Here is a 6,665-nt window from a genome sequence, read left to right on the forward strand (position 1 = left end):
TGTGTGTGTGTGTGGTGTGGAGTGGGGACTTCAGGGTGATTCTTATGTACTTTTTTGGGGCCTTTATTTTTATTTTATCCCACTCTACTGATTTATTTTGCACAGAGTGAATATAAAGTAAGTCGTCTCCTCCCCTCCATTGTATGCACACAGCCTCAGCATCCTGTTCAGAATATTTTCCTCCAACATCATGATGCCTACTCACACTGTGCATTGCAAACCAGTGGTATTTCTACCAAACTAAGACAGCAGGTTTTGGAATTGGAATGAAAAGGGCTACTTTGTCCCAGAAGTACAGTCCTGGTACAAAAAAGCAGACTCACTTTTGGTAAAACAATACAGTGTGGCATAATCTTAGCCAAGAAAGATTTTATTAATGTGCCATCATTTTAGCCTACAGTTTGATGAGCACAGAAAAGAAAGTAGACAAGATCATTTTTAAAACCTAGACCAATAACAGTTTCTCCCAGCATTGAGCATCTTGCTTTCTGCAAGTTTGATCTGGTAGGTTGAGCATGAGGGCAATAAATCAGTTGACCTGAGAAAAATGTCTCTAATTCCCATCCGTTGTTACATTGTAGGCAAGGATAGTGTGAGGGAGAATGATGGCATCTTTAGAATTAGAGGACAGGTATATTTCCTTGACACTATCGTTAATGGTTAATTGAGTAGCATCACTGCAAAGATGACGTATCAGCACCTCCAGGGCTGGCACATCAGACACAGGGGCTGCTTTGGGCAGCTCATGAGGAAAAAGGGAGGGATGATGAAGGAGTTGCTGTGGGACTGGCCCTGGCACTGCTTACCTTCCTCAGGTACTTACCGCTCCTGGCAGAAAGGTGCCATCTGAAATATGTTTCCTTCTTTTTTATTCTCCTTAGTCTCTGATACCATGATGCTACTTGAGCTTACTGCACAGTGCCCAAGGGAATTGAGGGTCAAAAAGCATGTCTTTCTACGTGCTTAGTTTTCAGAAAAGTATAGATGAAAAGGAGTACTCTTTTTAAAAAAAATTATTTGAGCGTGTATTTACAGAAAAATTACAATGATAGTTTGTATATACTCCTCACCCAGTTTCCCCTATTAGCATATTACTGTGGTATGTTTTTATAACTAAGAAACATTAATAACATTATCAACTAGACACTTTTGTTTTTCCAGATTTCACTAGTTTTTCCCTATTTTGCGTTTCTACTTCATGATCATGTTTGGACTCAGAAAAGGACCCTAAAGTGAAGGCCTCGGAAGCTACATGTCCTCTGTCGGTTATGAACAGTTAACTCCCTAGGCAGTGAAGCGAGTGACACCTTGAGAAATGGCCACAAGGCCTAAAACTACAGAACTGCCACATTACAAAAAAAATGTGGTACTTTAACAGTGGCAATTAAACAAGAGTCAGTTGCCAAGGAAGACTCCCAAGGCCCAAAATGACAGTGCTTAAATGACAGTGATTAAGGGAAAGGGTACAACATAGTAATACCATTAAAGTCAATATTTACATCACAGCCAAAGGCTTCCCCACAGCAAGGGGTCTGGGTAAGGACCATGCACGAACTCCATTTTTCCTTGTGCAAGTGTTGTATGGACACAATTTCACTATCACATAAGGAATCAACATGTGCACAAAACACAACAGAAACCCCAAAATGGATTCTCTGCTGGTGTCTCTTACAGCCTGCTAGACACATAGGCATATTCTTGCAAGGCAACAAGCCCCAACAGCAGAGGACTCTGAAGGTTCCAGTGAGACCAGGCATAAATCATCCGTCTCACTGTTAATGGTAAACACTGCTGACGCACCGTTAAAACCTGCCCGAGAACATCCTGGACTCACGGATGAAAAGCAGCACTATTAATCAGTATGTTTTATTCCTTGACCAATGATCAGTGATATGCAAACACTTTAGCTCACGCTAATTCCAGGTCTGCTGGGCTTACCTTTTACAGCAGTCCACTCCACCCCCATAATTTTTGGTCAGAGCCTTTTACAACAAAACAATCACTCTTAGTTTGACAGAATCATTTGGCTTTCAACAGCATATAATCAATAGGCAATCAAAATGCACATACAGATTTGAAAGAACTGTAATCACCCCTGAGGGGTTGTGAATTTAAACTATCCTGTTTACTTCCTGTTGTAATGCCAACAGGAAGTGCCACATATTTTATATATTTTTTCTCCCTGATCTTCAGCTATCTGTATCATATGATATACATCAATTGAGATTTATACTTCTATTAGTATGCATTTATACTAATTGAATTCTCTGTGAAACGAGAACCATATGAGACAGCCACATTAGTATTGTTTCACATAGTCATTCCCTGAGCTCCAATCTGTTTATTGATTAGAAGGACATAGATCAATAGTGGAAGTATATTTATTAGATTGGTCATTTTACAGCTTCTTCATTTTTCTGAAGTGGAGAAAGTTTTGGCAGTCTTTTGCCCCAGGGGGCATCTGAGTCAAAGCTAAGAGAGCGTATTACTTTGTAAACTCTCAGGACATCAAAATTATCCTTGATTTTTCCCTTTTGTAACACACACTTACTGGCTCTCTTCACTCAGCCTGATACACTTTTCTCTCATTTATCATTAATTTTAAAACAAACCTTTCCTCCTGAAGTCAGTAACTCATTTGGCTATAGTGACAGTAGCAAGAGGAGACATGCCAGGACTTCCTCACTGGTCCATTCGCACACATATGGGGATGGATTGGATAAGTACAGAGAAATAATGGCTATTCCACCCAATAGGCATCACAACATTTGCATAGGCAGTCCCGACCTGCTGAGATGCAGAGAGAGGATCATCCACCTCATTAATCTCTTTGGAATTCTTGTCACTAGTTAAAGTAACAGGCATACTGTCTGGTTTTGTAATATTACCAGACACTTGGACCTTAATTTTAGCCACATTATAGGGACTTCCAGATCCAGCACTGGAAACAACAAAATTGTGAAGTACAGAAGAGTTGTATATAAATTCCCTTTTTTTTTCTACCTTCTCCAATGCCACCACAAAAACATACCCATTTATCCAACCAAGACCCGTCCTTAGTCCTCTCATGGTGAGTTGAAACACACCATACTGGAGATTCATAGATCAGCTCTCGGCTCTCCAATCCTTTGTCAGATCTCATATTTTTAAGCAAATATTTTAATTACTCATTTCAATCGTTCATCAAACCATTACTTTGAGGTTAATATGGAATACAATATTTCTTTCCACAGCATTGCACTGCATGGGCAGTCAAGTGGGTAACTTCATCTGAAGAAATGTAACAAACAGGATAAACTGATAGAGAATATTTTGTGCTGGTCCTTTGATAATATTAGAAGCATTCAGTCATTGGGTACTTGAAGCTAACCCCAGAAAATGTATCACGTTCTGTCAATATCCGATTAACTTCATTCAGAACAATCAATACTCATTTAACTATACCAAGAATAAGCAATACTTAACAGTTAGTTACTAGAACTTCCAATGAAAATTTAGGTGTTACTCTTGCAGGAGTTGCCTTGTATGCAATAAGCCATTTTTCTCTTACTTCTTTCAAAATTTTCTCTATATAGCATTCAACATTTTCACTATGATGTGTCTTGGCGTGAAGCATTTTGTGTATGTCCTACTTGGGGTTTGTTGAATTTTGTAGATGTTTAATGCTTATTCTCAAATTTGGGAAGTTTTCAGATATTATATCTTTAAATACATTTTCCTGCTTTTTGCTCGCTCTCTCTCTTGTCCTTCTGGTAGTTTTTTCATGCATATATTGGTGCGTTTAATGGTGTCCCACCTTCTTCTGAGGTCCTCTTCATTTCTGTTTGTTGGATTGCATACTTTCTATCCACTTATCTTTTTTTTTTTTTTTTTGCGACAGAGTCTCGCTCTTTCACCCAGGCTGGACTGCAGTGGCATGATCTCGGCTCACTGCAACCTCTGCTTCCCGGGTTCACACCATTCTCCTGCCTCAGCCTCCCAAGTAGCTGGGACTACAGGCGCCCGCCACCATGCCTGGCTAATTTTTTTTGTATGTTTAGTAGAGACAGGGTTTCACTGTGTTAACCAGGATGGTCTCAATCTCCTGACCTCATGATCCACCCACCTTAGCCTCCTAAAGTGCTGGGATTACAGGCGTGAGCCACCACACCCAGCCTTTCTGATTCTTCTGCCAGTTCAAATCTACTTTGATTCAGTTAATGTATATTTCAACTCAAAAATCTTTGATTCTTTTTATAATTTCTCTTTATTGATATCCTCTTTTCATAAGCCATTGTCATCATATCTTTCTCTGCCTCTTTAAACATGGTTACTTTTAGTTCTCTGAACATTTTTAAATTTTTAATTTTTGTGGGCACCTAGTAGGTGTGTATATTTATGGGGTGCGTGAGATGTTTTGATACAGGCAGGCAATGTGAAATAAGCACATCATGGAGAATGAGGTATCCATCCTCTCAAGCATTTATCCTTTGAGTTACAAACAACCCAGTTACACTCTTTAACCCAGTTTGCATTTAGGAAAAAAGAAAGTTGCAGCTCACTGCCAGTGCAGTATTCTTGGGGCAAATAGGAAATGGGGCATTTTAAAATATGCTTTTATTATTGACTGTACTTACCCCGTTGTGCTATCAAATAGTAGGTCTTATTTATTCTTTCTAACTATTTTTTTTTGTACTCCTTAACCATTCCCACGCCTCCCCCCAACCTCCCACTACCCTTCTCAGCCTCTGGTAACCATTAGTTCTCTGAACAAAATTTAAAACTGCTTTGAAGTCTTTGTCTGCCAAATCCCACATCTGGGCCTTCTCATAGGCAGTTTATATTACCTGCTTCTTTTTTCCTACCTATAGTAATACTTTGCTGTTTTCTTGCATGTCTTATAATTTTTTTGTTGAAAATTGGGTATTTTAAATAATACATTTTAGCAACTCTGGATACTGATTCCCCTGACCATGGGGCTTCGTTGTTTCGTTGTTTGCTTGGTTATTGAGTGACTTGGATGGACTATTTTGGGGAAATCTATTCCCCAACAGTATCAAGCCTCTAATGTCACTCCTCAGAGAGCACAGCTTTGGGCACAGGCACAGTCACCTTGAGATGACAGTAGTTTTGGCAGAACTCATATACGACGTCTCTTTTCCTGTTCTCTCTGTTAAGCCGTCTGCTTCTGTTGGTCATACCCAGCTGTTAATGTTCACTGATTTCCAGCTGATTTCTTTCTTGTGTATGACAGTATCCTGGGCCATAAATTCCCCATAGTTTAATCCAATTAAATTTGGGTTCCTTTTCAGGGGTAGATTTTGAAGCCAGTCTTTCAAGTTTGTTCTGACCCCAGGATGAGTCTTTGTGGCTGGCTTTTTCCCTGGTCTTCCTAAGGAGGGGCCTATAGTTTGGCTTATTGTCATAGAGCTGCAAGCTTCCTCTTCATTGCTTACGAACAAAATCTCTATTGTTTTCAAGAATTCCCTTAGAGTGGAACTCCCCCTAACTCTGTTTTAAATGAAGTCAGAACCTTTGGGAAGAGCATCAGAGCTCTCTGTTTTTATAACCTCTCCCCCCAGGAAAAAATCTCTTCACCACTTCTCTAGAGGTGGGGCTGGAGACAGTGGCCCATTTTTCTCAAAGTGACACTGCTGTTTTTGTGGGTGGAAGGTGCTGGTGAGGGCAATAGTCTCTGAACTTATCAGCTTACCTCTCTGGTCTGGAGTCTTTCCCTCTGAGCCAACTGGGGTGAAGGTACCAAGGTCTCAGCATTCTCACCCTGCCATGAATGAAATGGAGCCTTTGAGTGGGGGATAGAGGAGCCTCTGAGTGGGGGATAGAAGGAAGCTTCTGACTTCTTGGCTGCACTCACCTGGAATTCAGCCCCTGTGCTAAGGAGTTGGGAGAATAAACTATGCTGGTGGCCTTACCCTCCAAAGGAGCTATCATAGCTCTTGGCAGAAAGCCGAGGATAGAGAGAACTTCATCTTCGTGGCCATACCTATCCAGAGTAGAGATTGTGTTACACTGAGCAGTGGAGAGGGAATAGAGAGAGGGAGTAGGTCCGGGCCCAAGTCTCCAACTCTCACTATTCTTACGGAGAATTTTATGAAGACATTTTTCTTCACTTTCTTATCCTTTAAGATGATTTTCAGAGACTTTAAAAGGATGTTATTTTTAAGATAATTTAAACCAGTTATGGTTGTTTCACTGGAGAATATTTAAATAAAAATATTCAGATACCAAAATTCTAAATGTGTGATATCCAGTGAAAAATTACCAAGAATACAAAGGACAAAAATGTGACCCATAATGAAGATAAAATCAATCACTACAGAAGACTCATAAATAACACAGATGATAGAATTAGTAGACAAGAACACTTAGAAAGCTACTGTCAAACTTCTTGCTTGACCTCCAATGTGTAAATAGATTGGAAGTTGTCACTTCTGTTCTTACGACAAATAGAGCCAGAAGAAATGAAAAAGCTTGGCCAGGCGTGGTGGTTCAAGCCTGTAATCCCAGCACTTTGGGATGCTGAGACGGGCGGATCATGAAGTCAGGAGATCGAGACCATCCTGGCTAACACGGTGAAACCCCATCTCTACTAAAAAAAATACAAAACACTAGCCGGGCACGGTGGCGGGTGCCTGTAGTCCCAGCTACTTGGGAGGCTGAGGCAG

The sequence above is a fragment of the Mandrillus leucophaeus genome, unplaced genomic scaffold, assembly GCF_000951045.1.
Source record: "Mandrillus leucophaeus isolate KB7577 unplaced genomic scaffold, Mleu.le_1.0 Scaffold984, whole genome shotgun sequence".
NCBI lineage: Eukaryota > Metazoa > Chordata > Mammalia > Primates > Cercopithecidae > Mandrillus > Mandrillus leucophaeus.